The 26,607-nt window shown below is 45.7% G+C and overlaps 1 protein-coding gene across 1 annotated transcript in view; it reads left to right on the top strand.

Moving 5' to 3' along the window:
- The window catches only part of ARID2 (AT-rich interaction domain 2), a 581,863-nt gene that overhangs the window by 336,440 nt on the left and 218,816 nt on the right, over positions 1-26,607 (top strand). The window lies entirely within an intron of this gene.

Raw genomic sequence — 26,607 nt, forward strand, 5'->3', positions numbered from 1 at the left:
CTGTAGGCTCGTAGGCGTCAGACCTCCATTGGCTGTATTCTCTCCCGAGCCTCGAGATCGTTCTTCACCGACTTCCGGTTTTGTCGATCTCAGCACAGAGAAAGAACCCTTCGGGTGGAGGCAGTGGATTACGCTCCCGGGGGGGGGGGGGGGGGGATAAGGTAGTATCAAGGCCCAAGTCACAGGGGTCTCCTCCTCCTGGGACAACGGGACTCCTCTCGGCTTTCTGGTCAGGCATTCTCACGGCGAACTTCTCTATTGTGAGTTGCGAAGGTGAAGTTCTGGTCGCCGAGGCTCCAGCTTTTACCAGGCCTTTCCTTTTAGTATGAGGCATTATTTGCTGGGGGAATACTTCGATTATCCAGACTCAGCTCGAGAAGTCTCAGCTGCGATCTCTGCGTGCCGCCATCTTGGCTCCACCCCCCAAACATTTTCAGATTCCTCCTTTTTTAGATCTTTGCTGAAAGAATGCATTAACTACGCTTCTTACCCTTTGATAGCGGGCGGGAGACATGAATGTGGTTATGGACCATGAGTTGGACCGTTCGGGTCCGGGACCGCGGTGAGGGGCAGGGGAGATACCGAGTTACAGTCCATATGTAGGGCCCTAGATTTGTTAGATTCCTGGTGCCTTTTGCAATCCAAAGAAAAAGATTACATGTATACCTCTAGTGCCCATCACTCCCTATCTCATTTGGATTATATCCTGGTACACAGTAAATTGTTTTCTCAAGTGTTGTCAGTGGTTATTGGACCGGAAGAGGTTTCAGATCACACTCTGATATGGATAGACATCGAGATTGGCCCTCTTGCACACCAGGGCTTGGGGTGGCGCTTTCCCAACTACCTGTATCAGAGGAAGTGGCAGGGTTTTTTTTTACAGGATAACAGGCACCATGCAGAAGAGCCAAAGCTCTTTTGGCCCACCAGGAAGGCAGTGATCAGAGGACATACCGCAAATGTGAGTGCTAGCAAAAAGCGCCTAGCACAAGACGTGGAGGGGCATAATCGAACGAAAACGTCTATCTCCATGGGCATTTACAGTGGGGGAAATAAGTATTTGATCCCTTGCTGATTTTGTAAGTTTGCCCACTGACAAAGACATGAGCAGCCCATAATTGAAGGGTAGGTTATTGGTAACAGTGAGAGATAGCACATCACAAATTAAATCCGGAAAATCACATTGTGGAAAGTATATGAATTTATTTGCATTCTGCAGAGGGAAATAAGTATTTGATCCCCCACCAACCAGTAAGAGATCTGGCCCCTACAGACCAGGTAGATGCTCCAAATCAACTCGTTACCTGCATGACAGACAGCTGTCGGCAATGGTCACCTGTATGAAAGACACCTGTCCACAGACTCAGTGAATCAGTCAGACTCTAACCTCTACAAAATGGCCAAGAGCAAGGAGCTGTCTAAGGATGTCAGGGACAAGATCATACACCTGCACAAGGCTGGAATGGGCTACAAAACCATCAGTAAGACGCTGGGCAAGAAGGAGACAACTGTTGGTGCCATAGTAAGAAAATGGAAGAAGTACAAAATGACTGTCAATCGACAAAGATCTGGGGCTCCACGCAAAATCTCACCTCGTGGGGTATCCTTGATCATGAGGAAGGTTAGAAATCAGCCTACAACTACAAGGGGGGAACTTGTCAATGATCTCAAGGCAGCTGGGACCACTGTCACCACGAAAACCATTGGTAACACATTACGACATAACGGATTGCAATCCTGCAGTGCCCGCAAGGTCCCCCTGCTCCGGAAGGCACATGTGACGGCCCGTCTGAAGTTTGCCAGTGAACACCTGGATGATGCCAAGAGTGATTGGGAGAAGGTGCTGTGGTCAGATGAGACAAAAATTGAGCTCTTTGGCATGAACTCAACTCGCCGTGTTTGGAGGAAGAGAAATGCTGCCTATGACCCAAAGAACACCGTCCCCACTGTCAAGCATGGAGACGGAAATGTTATGTTTTGGGGGTGTTTCTCTGCTAAGGGCACAGGACTACTTCACCGCATCAATGGGAGAATGGATGGGGCCATGTACCGTACAATTCTGAGTGACAACCTCCTTCCCTCCGCCAGGGCCTTAAAAATGGGTCGTGGCTGGGTCTTCCAGCACGACAATGACCCAAAACATACAGCCAAGGCAACAAAGGAGTGGCTCAGGAAGAAGCACATTAGGGTCATGGAGTGGCCTAGCCAGTCACCAGACCTTAATCCCATTGAAAACTTATGGAGGGAGCTGAAGCTGCGAGTTGCCAAGCGACAGCCCAGAACTCTTAATGATTTAGAGATGATCTGCAAAGAGGAGTGGACCAAAATTCCTCCTGACATGTGTGCAAACCTCATCATCAACTACAGAAGACGTATGACCGCTGTGCTTGCCAACAAGGGTTTTGCCACCAAGTATTAGGTCTTGTTTGCCAGAGGGATCAAATACTTATTTCCCTCTGCAGAATGCAAATAAATTCATATACTTTCCACAATGTGATTTTCCGGATTTAATTTGTGATGTGCTATCTCTCACTGTTACCAATAACCTACCCTTCAATTATGGGCTGCTCATGTCTTTGTCAGTGGGCAAACTTACAAAATCAGCAAGGGATCAAATACTTATTTCCCCCACTGTATCTCCAAGAACGGGTCCGTGAAGGGGCGGACCGAACCGTATTTTCGCAAAAAATAGACGTCCATGTTTTATTCGACAATTTGTGAGCTGGGCATTTTTGTTTTTCAGCGATAATGGAAAATGAAAGCGCCCAGCTCAAAAACGAATAAATCCAAGGCATTTGTTCGTGGGATGGGCCAGGATTCGTAGTGCACTGGTCCCCCTCACATGCCAGGACACCAACCGGGCACCCTAGGGGGCACTTTTACAAAAACAAAAAAAAAAGGTAAAAAAGCTCCCAGGTGCATAGCACCCTTCCCTTGTGTGTTGAGCCCCCCAAATCCCCCTCAAAACCCACTGCCCACAAGTCTACACCATTATTATAGCCCTAAGGGGTGAAGGGGGGCACCTACATGTGGGTACAGTGGGTTTGGGGGGGTTGGACGACTAATAAGCATTAAGCAGCACAATTGTAACAGGTATGGGGGGATGGGCCTGGGTCCACCTGCCTGAAGTCCACTGCACCCCCTAACAACTGCTCCAGGGACCTGCATACTGCTGCCAGGGAGGTGGGTATGACATTTGATGGTGAAAATAAAAAGTTGTGAAACATCATTTTTTGTGGTGGGAGGGGGTTAGTGACCACTGGGGGAGTCAGGGGAGGTCATCCCCGATTCCCTCCGATGGTCATTTAGAGCACTTTTTTGGGACCTGTTCGTGTGAAAAAAGGGTCCAACAAAAGTGTCCTAAATGTTCGCTACAAATGCCTTTATTTTTTCGATTATCGCCCTAACGCGTACATCTCTCCTCGGTCGATAACCACGCCTCGGTTCCACCTTTGCCACACCTCTGACACACCCCCATCAACTTTGTCCGCATCCGCGACGGAGTGCAGTTGAAAACGTCCAAAATCGGCTTTCGATTATACCGATTTATTCGTTTTTGTGAGATAAACGTCTATCTCCCGATTTGGGTTGAAATCTAGGCGTTTTTCTCTTTCGATTATAAGGTGGATTGTCACTTTAGAGCGGAAACTAAGGGCAGCGAAGCGCTCCTTTATAGCACAACCATCCCCTCAGACTTTTGACGTCTTAAAAGCCAAGCGAGTAACCCTAAACACATGTATACATGAACACACTTTGCGATCGCTTTTGCACACACAGCGGAAATTTTTCAGATTTGGGGATAAAACAGGGAAACTTCTATCCCAGGTAGTGAAGACGTGGGATTGACCCCGGTACATACCAGCCATCAAAACCCCAACAGGCCACACCACTTCGCAGACGGAAGAAATTGCTGACATTTTTGAAGCGCACTTTAGAGAACTGTATGCCTGCCCAGAGGATCCCCTGGACGTGGTAGCTTCCATCCGAACTTACTTAGAACATTCAGGGATCGGTCAGTTCACAGAGGACTTTAAAACAGCACTAGATAGACCACTTGCAGCTAAAGAGATACAGTGTGTGATAAATGGCCTTAAATTTAATTTTGCTCCGGGCCCAGATGGATACACAGGGGAATTCTATAAAATGATGCAGCCGCAGTTATTAGGCCCGCTGATGGATTATCTAGATGAGGTTATTGAGACACAGGGGTTTTCAACTAACGAAAATTCAGCTTTGATATGCTTGATACCTAAACCAGGTCGCCCTAGTGAGTTACCAGGGTCATATCATCCTATTTCGCTTCTCAATGTTGACATAAAAATATTGGTTTAGGTTTTGGCTAATAGGTTGGCAGAAGGGTTACCTGGGTATATTCACACTGATCAGGTGGGCTTTGTAAAGGGACGTCAGACGGTTCTTAATGTACGTAGACTGTTGCTTGCTATCCTCCATTGTCAAGGGAAGGGGGTGCCCCTGGTAGCTGTTAGCTTAGACACGGAGCGTGCCTTTGATAGAGTACATTGGAGTTTTTTTGTTTGCTACTCTCTCCCACTTAGCGGTTTCGGGGTGGTTTCTCAATGCAATCAAGGGTTTATGTGCGGAGCCTAGAGCGGCCTCGTTGGTAAATGTGGTTCAGACTAGACAGTTTCCCATTCTTCTTGGCACACGGCAGGGCTGCCCTTTATCCCCGTTATTGTTTGTTCTCACTCTTGAGCCCTTGCTCTGCTCACTGAGGGCGTCTGAGTCTTTGGAGGGGGTGAAGATGGGGCACCAAATGATTAAAGTTATGGCCTTTGCAGATGATTTGCTTTTGACTCTCACTAATCCCCAGGCATCTGTCCCGCAATTGGTTTCTTTGATCTCAGCTTATGGGACCTTTTCGGGGTTCAAACTGAATATGGTGAAATCTATGGCCCTAGCCTTCCCATCTACACTGACTGACACATGGAGAGGGAAATTCCCATTTAGCTGGGCAAATGGTGGGATTAAATACCTGGGGGTCCTTATCCCTGCCAATCTCGCAAATTTATACACCCAGAACATACGACCTATGTGATCACCTATAAGACAGACTCTTTGTGGCGAGCATACCCTCTATCTTTAATAGGGTGTATAGCACTGTATAATATGATTCTAGTCCTGAAATGGCTATATATTTTTCAGATGCTCCCTTTGTATTTACAGGGAAAAGATGAACGTGATTTACATAAAATGTTATAGGCATACCTATGGCGAGTGGAGGAGTGGCCTAGTGGTTAGGGTGGTGGACTTTGGTCCTGGGGAACTGAGGAACTGAGTTTGATTCCTGGCACAGGCAGCTCCTTGTGACTCTGGGCAAGTCACTTAACCCTCCATTGCCCCATGTAAGCCGCATTGAGCCTGCCATGAGTGGGAAAGCGCGGGGTACAAATGTAACAAAAAAAAAAAAAAAAAAGGGAAGAGGGCCCGTCTGCCGATAGTGATATTATGTAAACCCAAGCGATGTGGGGCGTTGGGTTTGATCAATGTGAGATATCTTACTGTGGCATGCACCATGAGGCACATTAATGATTATTACCGGAATGTATCAGATTTCTCTGTGTCTAGCCTGGAACCTTTTTTCTTTTTTGTAACTATCACTTTAGTTGGCAACTCCACACCATACCAAAGCGCCCCCCCCCCCCCCCCCCCCCCCCCCACCAAATCTCAGAGCTAACTGCTTTATTCGAGTGGCACGAGCGGTCTGGAGATGGCTGTGCAGGAGACATCACGTTTCAGCAGCGACGTCCCCCTTCTTGGCATTGCAACATAACCCAGATTTTCCTGCAGGCACGGAGTCTCCAGTGTTTTCTCGTTGGGGCACACTGGGGATACATTATCTGTTACAAGTGCTGACAGAGGAAGGCCGCCTACAGTCTTTTGAAGACCTCAGGGTCCGGTACAGTTTACCTCCCACAGACTATTTTGCATACTACCAACTGCCACACTATGTTAGGAGCCTGCCGTGGGAAGACCTATGTGAGGATGTGCAGGATACTATGAATGAAGCGCTCACGTTGGGTGCGCAGAATCATGTGCCGCTGGCCTTCCACCACAAGTATTTACAAGACTCTACCACAGACATTGACTTTGCATGTTTGGCGTGCCACTGGTCTGCAGATCTGCTGACACAGTTGTCAGCTCAACACATACAAACTTGTTTGCAGCAAATTTACAGAAACACTTGTGCGGCCCAGTTATAGGAGATGCAGTATAAGTTCCTCCTACGCCTCTACATTTCTCCACACCGTACAAATAGGGCGCAGTTTGCGGAAAAGGCGAAATGCCCAGACCCATGTGCAGCGTTGGGACATATGTTTTGGACATGCCCAAAAGTATACCAGTTTTGGGGACAGATGCTGCAGGTGACGGGGCACCAGTGGTCGTGTATTTTACCCAATGACCCTCTGTTTATGTTTGAGGTTTACCATCTGCCTCCACCAATATCTCCAGGCTCGACGGCTGGTGATGATAGCGAAGAAATGTATTTTACAATATTGGAGAGTACCTGCAGTGCCGACACTTTTGGATTGGAGATCCCCAGTGATAACTTTGATGGTTCTGGAACGCCAGTGTGAAAAAGTACCATCTTCATCCCTGAGAGAGAAATTTAAAAGGTGTTGGGGGCGCTTTGCAACCAAGTGTCAAGGGACGTTTACTAACTTGATTTATGGACTGGGTGCTCCTCTACACGGCAAATGGCGGGGGGAGGGTTGGGATAGGATCGGAGGGGGTGTTTGGGTGCAGGGGATAATATATCTATGTCGCATGTGTACCTTTGAAATTGTCTTGTTCAATAAAAATTAGTTTGAATAAAATTCTATATTTATCAATAACCTACAATTCCTCCTTTAAACCCCAGTCTTTGTTACCAAAACAGAGCAAAATAATGTTCACTCACACAGAGAAATGTCCTCTTCTCTCAGAACGTCTCAGAAAGGGACCTTTCCTCTCTACATAGTTTTGATTCTAAGGGAACTGCTTCAAACAGACCCTTTGAAGGTAACCCAGTAATCAGATTGCCCTTAGTAACCTTTGCAACTATGCTACTTCCTCACATCTTAATTAACACCTAATTCAGATCGGTGGCAGTGCTACCTCTCCAATAGCCAAAGAACAAAAAATAACTTTATTTTAGGACAAAGTTGAGCCTTGCTACTATCCTCTTTAATGCTCTTAGCTGTTAATTTTCTACCTCTAGAGAAAGTTTTGTTTTAAAACTAGGGGGAAAATGAATTGTACACTGAAACTAGTTAATACTGAGTTCTTTTTTTATTTCTTTTTTTTTTCTAAGAGTGAACTAAAGCCTGCTGTGCCTTCTACAGGCTATCTGTAAATGCTGTGTCAGAAAGTTGAAGTTTTAATACTATGAGGAAAAGGGTATGGAAACTAGTTAATACAGTTTGCTTTTTTTCTTTTTTAAATTCTGTATCAATAACCTACAACTCCTCTTTTAAACCCCAGTCTTTAAGTTATCAAAACACAGAGCAAAGTAATGTTCACTTACCCAGAGAAATTCCTCTTCTCTCAGAACGTCTCAGAAAGTTTCCTACTCCCAAAAACATCAGGTACAGATCAATTCATGCAGTGGGTTTTGCTTATACCTCAGAACAATGCTGAAACTAAGACTACTTTGTAATCATCTATGTTTTCGTGAGCTGTTAAAACCTATTTGGTTTATATCTGCAATGACATGAATGAGGTATCTATATAGTAGTATTGGCCGTTTGTTTAGAATGATGTTACTTCCTAGGGTTGCCTAGTCTCATTTATTTATTTATTTATTACTTATCCAGTAATGGTATGTAGTGTAAAATTTAATTTGTTTGGGATTTTTTTTTATTGTTTTTTCAGCTAGCTTAAGGAATAATTAAGGAGCAGAAGATTTTATGGACAATTATTTTTAGCATATAATTTGTATAGAGGAGTGATTTTTGTTTTTATATGTTTGTGTATTGGTTTATGATTATGATTGTAATTTTTGTTATCCGCTTAGTTGTTTATGTGGAATATAAATCACTAAACTAGATACCTACCACTTGAAGTATCTAACTTGTGACCTCTTATGTTTGGTGACAGTTACTTCAGCATGTACAATTAGTGAGTGCTAGGTCCTAGTAACTTATCCACCTTATACTACATTTTTCAATAGTAGTGTGGTTTTACACACCCTTCTAAAGTTCCTTAAATTTGTGTCCGAGTTCCACCTTAACTGTTCTGTAGTCCTTTTGACCTTTTTGCAGGTTTATTAAGGTGAAACCTCACTGTTCATTTTGGGCTACAGGAGAGCCTTGGGTCTTCTATCTAGAGTGGACAAAAGCCTATAGAAAGTCCACTTAGCTTTTTTTCTTTGACCCAAAGAAGATGAGGGCTGTCATTGGCAAATGCACACTTTCCAATTGGCTAACAGAGTACATCTCTTTCACATATACCCAGGCTGGGTTGACTCTAGAAGGTCATATCACAGCTCATAATGTCAGAGCTATGGCTGCTTCAGTAGCACGTTTGAGGTCAACCTCCATAGAAGGGACTTGCAGAGCAGTGACATGGGCATCTGACCATACACTCACATCCCACTACTACCTAGATGCCCTGTGTGACAGTAGGTTTTGCAAGACAGTCCTCCAGAATCAGTTTGGGGTTTAGAATCTGATTCTATCCCTCTTAGGCACTTCTCTTTCAGTACCAGTCTGCTTTCCTAGTTGCACTACTGTTTATTGCATTCTTCTCCTTTTTTTGTGAGTGAGCATTTGCAGTCCTACTTGTCCTCAGATAAAATGAAGTTACTTTCCTGTAACAGGTGTTTTCTGAGGACACCGGGACTTGAATCTTCATAGCCCTCCCACTTCCCCCAGGAGTTGTAATCTGCTAACCAGTAATGTATTAAGGAGATTCTGTTTGACAGCGGCAGTCAGGAATAGGGACACGTGTGGTAAGATGTATCAAAATCTTCTGGAAAAGTTCCTGGGAGTACCATTTTCCACACCAGGTTCCATTGGTGATGTCACCCAAGCATGCGGACTCAAGTCCTGCTGTTTTTGGAGAACACCTGCTACAGGTAAGTAAACTTGTTTTCTCATGGCTACTACTTGTTTTAGTAACCTCTTTATATTTCATTAGACCAAATAATGTTTATTGGATCTTGGTAGTGATTCTTTCTGAAGTAAGAACTTAGGATAGGAGATGTCCTTGCGCAGTGCAGTACTCCTAGGTGGTGTGAACCTTCCTAAATTGTATGAGCCTTCTGGGGTCCTCATAAACAGTGTTCCTGATGATCTTTGTGCTTCTGATTTGAAGTTGCTAAGTAAAAGTAAAGACACTACCTGGTCCCTCTTATGACTTCTTCCAATTCAGACTTACTCCTTTTCTCCCTTGGAGGTCCACTTCTTCTACTTCTTCATGCCACTAACAAAGTACAAAGCGATGTCAGGAAGATTTTCTGTACTGGTATATTTTTCAAGTAGTTATTTAGAAAGCCTTCTAAGGTTTTCATCAGACCCTGGTGTCTGTGTTCCACAGAGAATGTTTGGGCTGTGATGTTGGAAAATCTGCAGCACTGACACACACCAATTGTTTTTTTGGTGCTGTGCATTTGGCTGCACAGCAGTAGACCTGTGATTTGATGTTTCTGTTGTGTTTCTAGGGACACACTGCTGATATTTTTGCAATTTCAGTACCTTAGTAAGATTCTGATAATGAGAGTTGATGCAGATGTATTACGTGCTTATTTATCTTAGTGCTGACATCTTAGTATCATTTATTGCAGCCTTCCTGGTGCTTATGGTAGTGCCATTGCCTGATCGGTGCTGTGGCACTTAAAGCTCACTGGCTTCAGATTCTCAGCTTTTTATCATTGCTTCTTGCTTGGGCCTTCCCCCAAATAGATCTTGGGCTGTAAAATTGCTCAGTCCAGGGATTCTGTATGTCCCAGCTGGGATCAAGACTTTTATCATGGACTTCTTCATCCTCATGTCTCTGTGCTCAATGCCAGAAATATGGCAAGTGAAAGGAAAGCAAAAGATGATGGGACTTGATATACCACCTTTCTGTGGTTAAAATCAAAACGGTTTTCTTGGGGCAGTGGAGGACTAAGTGACTTGCCCAGAGTCACAAGCTGCTGCAGTGAGAATCGAAACTGGTTCTCAGGCCAGTGCACTAACCATTAGGCTACTCCTGTTTGTGTTGCAGCTCCTTAGGGCCATTATTGATATCTGTCCACAATTGTAATAGTTCTCCAAGTTATGGAAAGGGCCCAGGCAAGGGACCACATACCTTGTGTCTTTTGGATAGCCCCATTTTCCTGTCACAGGATGGCAGACAAATTTGAGTCTTTGCAAATGCCCAATACTGTGAAGAGGCAACAATACAAAAACAAAGTGCTGGGGAAGTTCTGCATATCACTCCCAGCATCCTCCAGATCGGCCCCAAACCACCCAGGCTCCTGCTACCCCTACCCCTTGCTCTTTCCAGCAGCATTCAAGGTGCTTGGGAGGTTTTGCAGCCCATCTGCATATTCTTCTCAGCATCCTCTGAGGTAACTCCTAGCTTGACCCTGAACCACTGGGGCCTCTGCTGCTGCTACTACATGCTACTTCTGACCGTCTGCCAGATGGCATACGTCATACTTTGTCTCCACAGGTTTGTATTTTCCCTTTTCTCCGAGGACAAGCAAGCTGCTTGTTCTCACGATTGGGTGACGTCCGACGGCAGCCCCAGATCGGAAGATCTTCTTAGCAACAAAGTTTGCTAGCCCTCGCATGCACATGCGAGAACTGCACGTACGCGACCGTCTTCCCGCCCGTAGCGCGAGCGTGCTCCTCAGTCTCTTTTTTTCTGCAGCTCAGGATGGCTGTTTTTTGGCAGTTCTGTGTCCCAGAGAGGCCCTCGCTACGTTTTCGCCGCTTTTTCGGTGTGTTTCTCGAGTTCGCTCGAGTTATCCATTTAAAAAAAAAAGTTTCCTCTATTTCTTTAGTTTTGCCCGTAAGTTTCCTTTCTTTGTCGTCAGCGACCATTTTGGCTGCCCGTGCGGGGTTTTTTCCCCTGTTTTTGGTGTCTTTTCAGCACCATCGCGAATTTTGACCTCACTGGCGTGATTTTTTCGCCCATGTCCTCAAAGCCTGCCAGCGGCTTCAAGAAGTGCAACCAGACTATCTCGCTCACTGATAGGCACGTCTCGTGTCTTCAGTGTTTGGGAGCTGGTCATCTTTCCAACGCCTGCATGCTGTGTCGTCAGCTAAAAAAAGAGGACCCAGGCGGCGAGATCGGCTCAGTGGAACCTGTTGTTCGGAGCCCAGTCCAGTCCTTCGATGTCGACGGACCCAGCAGTACCGAGGTCATCGACGGTATCGATGTCGGCATCGGAGGGTGCATCGACGTCCGGAGCGCAGGTGATGGCTGTCCAGAGATCCCACTCTGGTAGCAGTGAGCCATCGAGTGGATCTCCAACTGCCTCGAGGGCTCCTGCGGTACAGGCCCCCTGGGACCGACCTCCTTCAGACCCGGCCCCGAGGAGATGTATGGATTCCACGTTTTCCTCGTCGGTACCGGGAGGTACCGCTGACGTGCTTCGAGCGAAGAAGAAGAAGCACCGTCATCGGTCACCTTACCGTCACGGTACCGAGAGCTCCGGGGCGCCGAAGGAATTGGCACCCGGAAAGCGTCGACGCCGGGAGGACAGCTCACCCTCCATTCAGGAGGTGTTAATGCGCTCTTCTCCGGACAGCCCGGTACCGCCTCCGAGCCCTAGGCAGAATCTGTCCTCGTCGCCTCCTTGCTCGACGGACACTTTAGTCGAGCGCCTCCGAACCATACGTCCAGGGATTCTGGAAGGACTGCTGCGACCATCTGTTCCGGTACCGCCGGTGCTTGGGCCGTCGGTACCATCGAGAGATGCGGTGGTTGGCTCCCCGCCCGTGGTGAGGACTGCGACGCCGGTACCGCTTGCGGCATCGGCGTCCGCTGCCACCCAAGTTGACTCCCCATTGACGTCGCTGGAGGGAGCTTCGTCGCCAGCAGCGAGGGAGTCTTTTTCTCGACATCGCCATAGAGGACTTAGTTCCTCGGCGTCGAGGCAGGCTCGGCTTCGGACCGAGGTACGAGAACTGGTGTCCGATACCGACGGTGAGGCCTCGTGGGAGGCAGAGGAAGACCCCAGATATTTCTCTGATGAGGAGTCTTGTGGTCTTCCTTCTGATCCCACTCCTTCGCCAGAGAGAAAGCTTGCTCCCCCTGAGGGTCTGTCTTTCTCGTCATTTGTCCGGGAAATGTCTACGGCCATTCCCTTCCCAGTGCTGAGGATGAGCCCAGGGCTGAGATGTTCGAGGTCCTCGACTATCCTTCGCCACCTAAGGAGTTGTCCACTGTTCCTCTTCATAATGTCCTGAAGAAGACATTGATGGCGAACTGGACGAAACCCTTAAGTAATCCCACTATTCCTAAAAAGATTGAGTCCCAGTATCGGATCCACGGGGACCCAGAGTTGATGAAGACCGAGTTGCCACATGACTCTGGAGTTGTGGATCTGGCTCTCAAGAAAGTCAAGAGATTACGTCTCGGCACCCCCGGGGTGGGAGTCTAGGACTCTGGACTCTTTTGGGAGGAAGGCCTACCGTTCTGCTATGCTCGTGTCCAAGATCTAATCCTACCAGCTCTACACAAGCATCCACATGCGGAACAATGTGCGACAGCTGACGGACTTGGTCGATAAGCTCCCGTTGGAGCAGGCCAAGCCTTTTCAGGAGGTGGTCAGGCAGCTGAAGGCGTGTCGCAAATTCCTGTCCAGGGGTGTTTACGACACTTTTGATGTTGCGTCCAGGGCCGCTGCTCAAGGTATAGTGATGCGCAGACACTCATGGCTTCGTGCCTCTGACCTGGAGAATAGAGTCCTGCAACGGATTGCGGATGCTCCTTGCCGTGGGGGGGGGGGGGGGGATAACATTTTTGGTGACCGGGTCAAACAGGTGGTAGAACAGCTCCACCAGCGGGACACCGCATTCGACAAACTCTCCCACCGGACGCCTTCAGCATCTACCTCATCAGGTAGACGTTTTTATGGGGGGAGGAGGAATGCTCCTTATGCTTATAATAAGCGTAGGTACAATCCACTTGCCCACCAGCCTGCTCAGGCTAAGCCCCAGCGCGCTTGTTCACGTCAACAGCGAGCGCCTCAACAGGCCCCTGCACAGCTCCCCAGCAAAAGCAAGGGACGGGCTTTTGACTGGCTCCAGGCGAGCATAGCCGATATAAAAGTGCCGGACGATCTGCCGGTAGGAGGGAGGTTAAAGTTTTTTCACCAAAGGTGGCCTCTTGTAACCTCCAACCGGTGGGTTCTCCAAATAGTCCGGCTAGGATACTCCCTCAGTTTGAGCGTCTCAGCAGATCACAGCTCGGCAGATATTGAGATTGCTTGGCCACATGGCCTCCACAGTTCATGTGACTCCCATGGCCCGTCTTCACATGAGATCAGCTCAATGGACCCTAGCTTCCAGTGGTTTCAAGCTGCGGGGAATCTAGAGGACCTGATCCAACTGTCCACAAGTTTTCTCAACTCCCTACATTGGTGGACAATTCGCTCCAACTTGACCCTGGGACGTCCCTTTCAAATTCCTCAGCCGCAAAAAGTGCTGACGATGGATGCATCTCTCCTGGGGTGGGGAGCTCATGTCGATGGGCTTCACACTCAAGGAAGCTGGTCCCTCCAGGAAACAGGTTTTCAGATCAATCTCCTGGAGTTACGAGCGGTCTGGAACGCGCTAAAGGCTTTCAGAGATCGGCTGTCTCATCAAATTATTCAAATTCAGACAGACAATCAGGTTGCTATGTACTACATCAACAAGCAGGGGGCACCGGATCTCGCCCCCTGTGTCAGGAAGCCGTCAGAATGTGGCTTTGGGCTCACCAGTACGGCATGTTTCTCCAAGTCACCTATGTGGCAGGCATAAACAACAGTCTGGCCGACAGGTTGAGCAGGATAATGCAACCTCACGAGTTGTCTCTCAACTCGAGAGTAGTACACAAGATCTTTCAAGCCTGGGGCACCCCCTTGGTAGATCTTTTTGCCATAAGGTCCCTCAGTTCTGTTCCAGACTCCAGGCCCACGGCAGACTAGCGTCAGGTGCCTTTCTCATTCATTGGGGGAAGGGCCTCCTGTATGCGTATCCTCCCATACCCTTGGTAGGGAAGACTTTGCTGAAACTCAAGCAGGATCGTGGAACTATGATTCTGATCGCTCCCTTCTGGCCGCATCAGATCTGGTTCCCTCTTCTTCTGGAGTTGTCCTCCGAAGAACCGTGGAGATTGGAGTGTTTTCCAACCCTCATCACTCAGAACGAGGGGGCGCTTCTGCATCCCAACCTCCAGTCCCTGGCTCTCACGGCCTGGATGTTGAGAGCGTAGACTTTGCCTCCTTGGGTCTTTCTGAGGGTGTCTCCCGAGTCTTGCTTGCTTCCAGGAAAGATTCCACGAAGAGGTGTAATTCTTTCAAGTGGAAGAGGTTTGCCATCTGGTGTGACAGCAAGGCCCTAGATCCTCGTTCTTGTCCTACGCAGACCATGCTTGAATACCTGGAGAGGAAAACGGTAACAGAATTCAAACATGCGTGGGATAAACATAAAGGAATCCTGTTCCCAGGGAATGGATCCTCAGAAGCTTAGCTGAGATTAGGTGGCAGAGCCGGTGGTGGGAGGCGGGGCTGGTGGTTGGGAGGCGAGGATATTGCTGGGCAGACTTATACGGTCTGTGCCAGAGCCGGTGGTTGGGAGGCAGGGATAGTGCTGGGCAGACTTATATGGTCTGTGCCCTGAAAATGACAGATACAAATCAGGGTAAGGTATACACAAAATGTAGCACATATGAGTTTATCTTGTTGGGCAGACTGGATAGACTGTGCAGGTCTTTTTCTGCCATCATCTACTATGTTACTTGTCCGAGTCTGGTCTCAAGACCAACTCTGTAAGGGTTCGCCTTAGCGCAATTAGTGCTTTTCATTATTGTGTAGAGGGTAAGCCTAACTCGGGACAGCCTTTAGTTGTTCGCTTCATGAGAGGTTTGCTTTTGTCAAAGCCCCCTATCAAGCCTCCTCCTGTATCATGGGATCTCAATGTCGTTCTCACCCAGCTGATGAAACCTCCTTTTGAGCCACTGAATTCCTGCCATCTGAATTACTTGACTTGGAAGGTCATTTTCTTGGTGGCAGTCACTTCTGTTCATACAGTCAGTGAGCTTCAAGCCTTGGTAGCTCATGCTCCTTATACTAAATTTCATCATAACAGAGTAGTCCTCCGCACTCACCTTAAGTTCTTGCCAAAGGTGGTGTCAGAGTTCCATCTGAACCAGTCAATTGTCTTGCCAACATTTTTCCCCCGTCTTCATACCCACCCTGCTGAACGTCAGTTGCACACATTGGATTGCAAGAGAGCATTGCCTTCTATCTGGAGCAGACATGCCTATTCAGACAGCCCGCCCAAATGTTTGTTTCTTTTGATCCCAACAGAAGGGGAGTGTCTGTCGGGAAACGCACCATCTCCAATTGGCTAGCAGATTGCATTTCCTTCACTTACGCCCAGGCTGGGCTGACTTTTGAGGGTCATATCACGGCTCATAGTGTTAGAGCCATGGCAGCGTCGGTGACCCACTTGAAGTTAGCCATGATTGAAGAGATTTGCAAGGCTGCAACGTGGTCATCTGTCCACACATTCACATCTCATTACTGCCTGCAGCAGGATACCTGACGCGACAGTCGGTTCGGGCAGTCGGTGCTGCAGAATCTGTTTGGGGTTTAGAATCCAACTCCACCCCCCTAGGCCCAGTTTTATTCTGTTCCAGGCTGCACTCTGTTAGTTGGTTGTATTTAGGTCAATCTTAGTTATCTCCTCGCTGTTGCGAGGCCCAATTGACCACTGTTTGTTGTGTTGAGTGAGCCTGGGTGCTAGGGATACCCCAATCGTGAGAACAAGCAGCCTGCTTGTCCTCGGAGAAAGTGAAGTTACTTACCTGTAGCAGGTATTCTCCGAGGACAGCAGGCTGATTGTTCTCACAAACCCGCCGTCCTCCCCTTTGGAGTTGCATGTGCACGCGAGGGCTAGAAACTTTGTTGCTAGTAAGATTTTCCGATCTGGGGCTACCGTCGGACGTCATCCAATCGTGAGAACAATCAGCCTGTTGCCCTCGGAGAATACCCGCTACAGGTAAGTAACTTCGCTTTCCTTCTATTTCCTATGACTCTACTACACTTTCTCTTCCTGATTGTAACTTCCTTCCCCATCTCAAACCCCTATATACCTCAAGACCACACAGCCCATTTTCAACTTTAATCACCTCACCAGCCATTTTGTCTTCTAACTTCTCAGCACTCAAACTTCAGTGTTTTCTTACTTTCATTCAACCATCTGCTTTCTGTCTGAGCACATCTTATTTTTACTACTACTACTTATCATTTCTATAGCGCTACTAGACGTACGCAGCGCTGTACACTTGAACATGAAGAGACAGTCCCTGCTCAACAGAGCTTACAATCTAATTAGGACAGACAGGACAAACAAGAGAGAAGGGAATATTAAAGTCAGGATGATAAAATAAGGGTTCTGAACAAGTGAACAAGAGTTAGGAGTTAAAAGCAGCATCAAAAAGGTGAGCTTTTAGCTTAGATTTGAAGACGGCCAGAGATGGAGCTTGAAGGACCGGCTCAGGAAGTCTATTCCGGGCATAAGGTGCAGCAAGATAAAAGGAACGGAGTCTGGACTTAGCAGTGGTGGAGAAGGGTGCAGATAAGAGAGATTGACCCAGTGAACGGAGTTCCCGGGGAGGAATGAAGGGAAAGATGAGAGTGGAGAGGTACTGATGAGCTGCAGAGTGAATGCACTTATAGGTCAATAAGAGGAGTTTGAACTATATGCGGAAACGGATAGGAAGCCAGTGAAGTGACTTGAGGAGATGGCTAATATGAGGATAACGACACTGGCGGAATATTAGTCGTGCAGCAGAATTTTGAACAGATTGAAGAGGAGAGAGATGGCTAAGTGGGAGACCTGTGAGAAGCAAGTTGCAATAGTCTAATCGAGAGGTGATAAGAGTGTGGATGAGACTCCAAGCACGAAGAATTGAATTTCTTGATAATCAGTTTCGTAGGAATAACTTGCGGTTTATAAACTTTCCCAAGTCTCCATTGATTCCTGCGGTGGAGATGTTAAGGAAATACTTCAGTGACGTCCTGGGTCTACCAGTGGAGGGTTTTCCACCCATTTTTAAGGCCCAGTACATAACAGGAGCTACAATCAACTTAAATGAACAACAACCGCAAAATCAGCAGTTAAATTTAACTGGATTTCTAGAGAGCTCCTTGGATATAGTGACGGAACGGACCACACTGCTGGCTACTTTTGCCTTTGAAATGGACAGGAACAACATCTTTAAGATTTATTTTCAACATATTAATGCAGTTTTTTTGGGCTCGAGGGTTCAAATTTTTCCCGATTTGACAAGGGATATGCAGAAGAGGAGGAGAGAATTCTTGCAATATAGGGCGAGACTTCTCAACCTGGGTGCAGTTTTCAAATTGAAATTTCCTTGTAGATGCTTAGTATCCCTACAATCAAATAACTACGTATTCTTTGATCCCTTAAAACTGCAACAATTTATAGTAGCAAAGGAAAGTGTTAATACTCCTTAGTTGAATCCCAAAGAATGTAATATGCTGTAAAGTTGGCTTGCAGGATAAACTTGCATTTCAAGCTCACTGATAATTAATTTCCTTCTGTTTGCCTAGTATCTGGACCGTTATTGTGGACAAAGTGATAGAGTAATATTTCCAATGTATAACATTTTTTTTTTTGCTTTGTAAACAGTTTTCCATATTTCCACTACATTTATGTTGTTTAATAAATGTAAAAGCATAAATAAAATATATATTAAAAAAAAAAGAGTGTGGGTGAGGGTTCTGGTTGTGTGCTCAGAAAGGAAAGGGCGAATTTTGGTGATATTATAGAGAAAGAAACGACATGTTTTAGCAGTCTGTTGAATATGTGCAGAGGAGAGGGAGGAGTCGAAGATGACCCCAAGGTTACGAGCCTGATGAGACAGGAAGGATGGGAATGTTATCCACAGAAATAGAGAATGGGGGAGGAGGAGAGGTTGGTTTAGGGGGAAAGATAAGAAGCTCAGTCTTGGTCATGTTTAGTTTCAGATGGCGCTGAGACATCCAGGCAGCAATGTCAGGAAGGCTGATACTTTGGCCTGGATTTTGGCTGAGATTTTTGGTGTGGATAGTTAGATCTGGGAGTCATCAGCGTAAAGATGATACTGAAAACCATGGGATGAGATCAGAGTACCAAAGGAAGAAGTATAGATGGAGAAAAGAAGAGGTCCCAGGACAGATCCCTGAGGTACACCAACTGACAGTGGGATAGAAGTAGAAGAGGGTCCACTAGAGTATACACTAAAGGTACGATGGGAGAGATAAGAAGAAAACCAGGAAAGAACAGAGCCCTGAAATCCAAGTGAGGACAGCGTTTCAAGGAGTTGGCTGTGATCAACAGTGTCAAAAGCAGCAGATAGATCGAGAAGGATGAGGATAGAATAGAGACCTTTGGATCTGGCCAGGAACAGATCATTGGAGACTTTAGCAAGCGCTGTTTCAGTTGAATGAAGGGGGCGAAAGCCAGATTGAAGTGGATCAAGAATAGCTTGAGATGAAAGACAGTCAAGGCAACGGCGGTGAACAGCACGTTGAAGTATCTTGGATAGGAAAGGGAGGAGGGAGATGGGGAGATAGTTGGAAGGACAGGTAGGGTCCAATGAAGGTTTTTTAAGGAGTGGTGTGACTAAGGTATGTTTGAAGGCATCAGGAACAGTCGCAGTGGATAGTGAAAGATTGAGGATATGACAGATAAACAGGATGACAGTAGGAGAGATAGTGTTAAGTAGATGGGTGGGAATAGGATCAGAGGAACAGGTAGGTAGTTTTGAGGAGGAAAGAAGATGTGTAGTTTCCTCTTCAGTGATTTCAGAAAAGGAAGAAATAGAGGCAGGGGTTGGATGGTTGAGAGAATGGACTAAGGGAAGGAGAGGTGGAGGTGACTGGTTGAGAATTCAAGTTTAATCTTGTGAACCTTATCATGAAAGAACTCAGCCAGAGTCTGGGGGGAAAGTGAAGGGGGTGGGGGTTGGAGGTGAAGGCACTTTGAGGAGAGAGTTCAGTGTGGCAAAGAGGCGACGAGGGTTTGAGCCAAGAGAATTTGTCAACTGGATGTAATAGTCCTGTTTGGCAAGTAAAAGAGCAGACTGGAAGGTCAGCAAGAATTTGAAATGTATGAAGGCAGCATGGGCACGGGATTTCAGCCAAAGGCGTTCAGCAGAGCGGACACAGGAACATAGCGGATTCTAGAGGTCAGCCAAGGTTGGGGTTTGGTACGTTTTACAGAACGGGGAATGAGAGAAGCGAGAGTATCCAGAGCAGAGGAGAAAATAGTATTATAGGAAGAGACAGCCTCATTGACAGACTTGGATAACCTAGTGGTAGAGAAGAGATTTGAAACATTGGAGGACAGAGTAGAAGGGTCAGTAGCCTGAAGATTCCTAAATGTATTGGTTAGGATTGGACGGGACTGGGGAGGAGGGTGTTTAAGTGTGAAAGTTATCAGATGATGGTCAGAGAGGGGAAGAGTTGAGGCACAGAAACTGGAGAGTGAGCAGTTTGAGGAGAGGATAAGATCAAGACAGTGGCCATTCTGGTGAGTGGGGGCAGTGGAGCACAGTTGAAGATTGAAAGAGGATGTTAAAGCAAGAAACTGCGAAGCATAAGAGTCAGAGGGATCATTAGCATGAATGTTAAAATCCCCAAGAATGAGCGAAGGAGATGAAGGTTCAAGAAAGAAGGAAAGCCAAGCATCAAAGTCAGTGAGAAAAGAAGAAAGGGACTTATCAGGGGGGTCGATAAATGACTGCTACTCGGAGAGGCAGAGGAGCAAATAGACGGATGAAGTGGACTTCGAAGGAAGAAAAACAGTGAGACTGAGGTAGAAGAAGAGGTTGAAATCTACAAGAGGGTGAAAGTAGTAGCCCGACACCACCTCCGCGGCCAACCGGGCGAGGAGTATGGGAGAAAAGATATCCTCCATGGCATAGGGGCGCAACTGAAGCAGAGTCTTCAGGGTAAAGCAAGTTTCAGTTAGGGCAAGCAGATGGAGAGTACGAGAGATAAAGAGGTCATGGATGTAGGAAAGTTTGTTACAGACAGAGCGGCCATTCCACAGAGCGCAAGAGAGAGGCAGGGGAGGAGAGGAATAGAAATTAGGTCATGGATGTAGGAAAATCTTTGTACCTGTCATCATGCCTGCCCTATTCTTCTGCTCTCTTTCTCCTCCTCTCTTTCTCCTCTCTGCTGGGATATCCCAAACCTCGCCACCCAGATCGACTCACCCCACCTGCACAGATCAAAGCACAACTTCTTCAGTTGTAGTCCCATTCCTCACACCTTCCTCTCTCACCTCTCCCTTTCTCATGTGCCCTGTGAAATGTCTATATACTCTTTCTTATCATTTATTTTGTTTTTAGCTCACACCTTTTCAGTAGTAGTTCAACAAGTTTGCTTATATTCATGATCTCTTTATCTCATACTCTGTATTTTCTTGCTCTAACAGAGATTTGATTTTTCCCTAAAGACTTTGCTCTTTGTCATGGGTGTTACTTTTCCCCATGCACCTTGCCTGTTGGCCATGATGGCAGTGTCAGGCTGCCACTCTCCCTTTCTTTAGATTTCAACCCCTTCTTCCAATTCAGACTTGCTCCTTCCTTTGAGGTTCACTCCATCTGCTTCTTCTTGCCACTACCTCGCCAGGTAGCTGTCTTTTATAGACCTCCCTTTTCACTGACTTTGACTCCTGGTTTTTCTTTCTTTCTCAAACCACTCTGCCCTCATTCTTGAGTACTTGACCTCACTGATTATTTTATGCCTCTAAATTTCTTGGTTTAACCTTTTCATTCAGTTTCCAGCTATGCTTCATTACTCCTACCCCACCAGCATGGCCTGTGCCTTGATCTTGTTTTCTTTCCCAAATGGTTCACTCTCAAATTTTTCCACCTCTATTCTTCCCCTCTCTGACCATCATCTAAAAACTTTCATATTTAATCACCCTCCCCACTAATAGATTTAGAAAATTTCAAGCTATTTAATCCATGCGCACTCTCCACTATTGTTTTAACTTACCTCATATTCATTATTTATTTATATATTAGGATTTATTTACTATGTTATCCAAGTCTGTCAATGAGACTGTCTCTTCCAATAATTCTGTTCTGTCCTCTGCTTTGGACACTTGGCTCCTCCCATTCCCTGTTCTGTGTGGCATACCAAACCCCAGCCTAAGCTGTCCTCCAGAATCTAATACCTACATTCCTGTGCCTGCTCTGCTGAGCGCCTTTGGCTAAAATCATGTGCTTATGCTGACTTCGTAATTGTTGCCAACCACCTTCCAATCTGCTCTTGCACTTGCCAGATGAGTATTGTGTCCATTTGACAAACTTTTGCCTTCAACTCTGAACGTTCTTCTCAATGTGCTTCCACCTCCAGGTCCCTGTTTACTTTCTGCCAAGATTATTTATTGTATTTGTTACATTTGCATCCCACATTTTCCCATCTATTTATAGGCTCAATGTCATGGTGCAAAGTTTGAAAGCAAATGCGTTCTTTGATTGGGAGCCAGTGTAATTTTTCCCGGAGGGGTTATGTGCTGTCAAATCGCGTTTTACCAAATATAAGTCTAGCTGCAGTGTTTTGAACGGTCTGAAGTTTCTTTAAGATTTGTTCTTTGCATCCCGCGTAAATTCCATTACAGTAGTCTGCGTGGCTTAGTACCATAGATTGTATTAGGTTGTGAAAAGTTTGGAAAGAATTGTTTCATGCGTTTAAGTTTCCACATTGAGTGGAACATTTTCTTTGTAATGGATGTCACTTGGCTCTCTAGTGTTAGGTTGCGGTCCAAGGTCACGCCGAGGATTTTTAGGCTGTCTTAGATTGGGAGGTTGTGATCTGGGGTGTCGATACTTGTGGGGTTGCCTGCGTTGTGTTGGGATGATAGGATGAGACAGTGTGTTTTTTCTTTATTGAATTTTAGTTGAAATGCATTTGCCCATGAGTCCATGATGTTCAGGCTGAGCTTGATTTTGTTGGTGATTTCTGTCAGGTCAGTTTTGTGTGGGATGTAAATTATGACATCATCAGCGTAGATGGAAGGGTTAAGGCCTTGGTTGGATAAGGTCTTGGCTAGTGGGGTCATCATTAGGTTGAAGAGGATTGGTGATAGTGGTGATCCTTGTGGTACTCCACAATCTGCTTTCCACGGAAGTGATGTTTGAGTTTGATAATGCATCTAGCTTCTCTTATATCTGCACGCAACTATGGAATGAATTACCAACTACCATAAAAACCGCACGATTTGTCAACCTTCCGGAAACTACCGAAGACAAAAATGATTTGTAGTAGTAGTAGTTGTTCAAAGAGACATAAAAAGGATCCACCGTAATGAATTATTTCCTAAACTACACCAGAACTACCTTTATTGTACTCTCCTAATTTGACTACTTTAATCGCATTCTCATTATTGAACATTATATCGTGTCCTACTCTCATTTGTTATGAATTATCTATTTATCTGCTTCTAGTTTTACTTGATTTTCTTATGCATCTTACTTGTAATATACTTTGAACTTCTTATTCCGTAAATGTGATTGCTATTGCAACATAATGTAAGCCACATTGAGACTGCAAATAGGTGGGGAAATGTGGGATACAAATGCAGCAAATAAATAAAATAATACTTGATATGTTCTTGTAGTTAGGAAACCCTTGATCCAGCTAATTATATTTCCACCAATCCCAAACTTGTCTAGTAGTCTTATTAGTATGTTGTGGTTTATCATGTCGAATGCACTAGACATGTCAAATTGGAGGAGAAGGATCTTTTTGCCCATTGCTATTTTCTGCTTGAACTTAGCTAGGAGAGTGAGTAGTACTGCTTCCGTGCTGTGGAGGGGGTGAAAACCGACTGTGATTTGTGTAATATTGAGTGTTTGTTTATATATTCTGTGAGTTGTTTGGATACCATGCTTTCCATCAGTTTAACTGCCAACGGGATAGATGCTACTGGTCGGTAATTGGTGATTTCATTTGATTTTTTTTTTGTATCTTTTGGTATCGGGGTGAGTAGGATATTGCCATTTTCCTTAGGGAAGAGACCATGCTGAAGCGTGTAGTTTAGGTGGGATGTGAGGTCTGCTATGAAGCAATCAGTATGGCTGAGTGCGTCCATGACAAGATTCAGAAGATTAATCTTGAGTTCTCTACCAGGTCACCTCCATCTTTCCTTCTTTTTTTTAATGATTTGTTTTTAAATTTTATAATAACACTCATTATTAAATTTTATAACTCATTATATCTTTCCTTCTTGCACTTTATTCTCATAACCTTCCTTCAGCTCGAGTCCTCACAAAACCTTCACTGGACCCTACTGCCCTTCCAAATATCACTACTACTACTAATCATTCCTATAGCACTTCTAGATGTATGCAGAGCTGTACACGTTATATACAGGTACTTTTCTGTCCCCAGAGGGCTAAGGTTACTTGACATTCTCCACCGGGTTTGGTTTGCCACCAGAAACAAATGAATGAGGATGCAGTTCGAACCAGCCCTTGTTTATTGCATTTATAGAGATTAACTAAAAATGTTGTTTTTTTTGTCATTTTTTACCATTTATCTGAAAATGAATGCATATCCCTAGAACATTTGTGGTTTTTATTTTGGCTGAGCTAGAGCGTGGTTATTTGAAAGGCATATAAGTATGTAAGTATTGCCACGCAGGGACAGACCAAAGGTCCATCAAGGCCAGCATCCTGTTTCCAACAGTGGCCAATCTAGGTCACACATACCTGACAAGATCCCAGAAAACTGAATACATTTTATGTTGCTTATTCTAGAAATTAGCAGTGGATTTTCCCCAAGTCAATTTAATAATGGTCTATGGATTTTTCCATTAGGAAGCCATCTGGACCCTTTTTAAACCCTGCTAAGCTAACTGCCTGAAAACGAATTCCAGAGTTTAATTACATGTTGAGTGAAGAAAACCTTTCTCTGATTCGTATTAAATTTACTACTTTGTAGCTTTATCGCATACCCCCCTATTCCTAGTATTTTTGGAAAGAGTAAACAAACGATTCACGTCTACCCATTCCACTCCACTCATTATTTTATAGACCTATATCATATCTCTCCTCAGCCGTCTCTTCTCCAAGCTAAAGAGCCCTAGACACTTCAGCCGTTCCTCATAAGGAAGTCGTCCCATCCCCTTTTTTCATTTTCATCGCCCTTCTCTGTACCTTTTCTAATTCCACTATATCTTTTTTGAGATGTGGCGACCTTGAACACAATATTTGAGGTGCGGTCGCACCATGGAACCATACAAACGCATTATAATGTCCTCACTTTTGTTTTCCATTCCTTTCCTAATAATACCTAACATTCTGTTTACTTTCTTAGCGGTCGCAGCACACTGAAAAGAGGATTTTAACGTATCAACAGCTACGCCGAGATCCCTTCCTTGGCCGATGACTCCTAATGTGGAACCTTGCATTACATAACTATAATTCAGGTTCTTTTTTCCCCACATGCATCACTTTGCATTTGTTCACATTAAACTGCCATTTAGATGCCCCGTCTCCCAGTCTCGTAAGTTTCTCGTGTCATTTTTCACAATCCTCTCGCGATTTAACCACTTTGAATAACTTTGTGTCATCAAATTTAATTACCTCACTAGTTATTCCCATCTCTAGATCATTTATAAATATGTTAAAAAGCAGTGGTCCCAGCACAGACCCCTGAGGAACCCCACTATCTACCCTTCTTCATTGAGAATACTTACCATTTAACCCTACTCTCTGTTTTCTTTCTTTTAACCAGTTTTTAATCCACAATAGGACAGTACCTCCTATCCCATGACTCTCCAATTTCTTCTGGAGCCTTTCATGAGGTACTTTGTCAAACGCCTTTTGAAAATCTAGATACACAATATCAACCGGCTCGCCTTTATCCACATGTTTGCGTGGGATATGCATAAAGGAATCCTGTGCAGTAGGAATGGATCCTCAGAAGCTTAGCCGAAATTGGGTGGCAGAGCAGGTGGGGGAAGAGAGGTTGGTGGTTGGGAGGCGAGTATAGTGGAGGGCAGACTTATACGGTCTGCCAGTGATGGGAGGCGGGACTTGTGGTTGGGAGGCGGGAAATACTGCTGGGCAGACGCACAGTCTGTGCCCTGAAAAAGGCAGGTACAAATCAAGGTAAGGTATACACATATGAGTTTATCTTGTTGGGCAGACTGGATGGACCATGCAGGTCTTTTTCTGCCGTCATCTACCGTGTTTCCCCGAAAATAAGACACTGTCTTATATTAATTTTTGCCCCCAAAAATGCACTAGGTCTTATTTTCAGGGGCTGTCTTATTTTTCGGGGAAACATTGGGGTTGGATCGGGGTTGGCCCGCCTGCCCGCCGTCGCTCCCGGAACTAACCTTAAACGCCTCCTTTCACCTTCGCAGCAAGCAGCAGGGCAGGCCACTCCTTCCTTCCGTGTCCCGCCCTCGCCTGACGTAACATCTGCGAGGGCGGGGCACGGAAGGAAGGAGAGGTCTGCCCTGCTGTGAAGGTGAAAGGAAGCGTTTAAGGTTAGTTCTGGGAGCGACGGAGGGTGGGTGATGGGGGGGGGCCCGGCGACCTCAGGTGGGGGGGCGGCCCGGGGGCGGCCTTGTCCGGCTCTCAGCGGCCCTGCTTTCAAACAAAAATTTGCTAGGTCTTACTTTTGGGGGAGGCCTTATATCTACCAATTCAGGAAAACCTCTACTAGGTCTTATTTTCGGGGGATGTCTTACTTTCGGGGAAACAGGGTACTATGTTACTATGTTTGTTCACCCCTTCAAAGAAATGTAACAGATCGGCAAGGCAAGATTTCCCTTCACTAAATCCATGCTGGCTTTGTCTCATTAATCTATGCTTTTGAATATGCTCTGTAATTTTGTTCTGTATAATAGTCTGTACCATTTTGCCCGGTTCCGATGTCAGACTCACCGGTCTATAATTTCCCGGATCCCCTCTGGAACCTTTTTTAAATATCGGTATTACATGGGCTACCCTCCAATCTTCCAGTAACCATTACTCGATTTTAAAGATAAATTACATATTACTAACAATAGTTCCGCCAGTTCATTTTTCAATTCTATCAATACTCTGGGATGAATATCATCCGGTCCAGGAGATTTGCTACTCTTCAGTTTGACAAATTGCCCCATTACAACTTCTAGGTTTATAGAGATTTCATTCAGTTTCTCCGACTCGTCAGCTTCGAATACCATTTCTGACACAGATATCTCTCCCAAATCTTCCTCGGTGAAAACTCAAGCAAAGAATTAATTTAATCTCTCCACTATGGCTTTATCTTCCCTGATTGCCCCTTTTACCCCTCGGTCATCTAGCTGTCCAGCCGATTCTTTTGCCGGCTTCTTGCTTTTAATATACATGAATACATTTTTACTATGTGTTTTTTCCTCCAAC

Source organism: Microcaecilia unicolor, chromosome 10, assembly GCF_901765095.1.
Source record: "Microcaecilia unicolor chromosome 10, aMicUni1.1, whole genome shotgun sequence".
In the NCBI taxonomy this organism is placed as follows: Eukaryota; Metazoa; Chordata; class Amphibia; order Gymnophiona; family Siphonopidae; genus Microcaecilia; species Microcaecilia unicolor.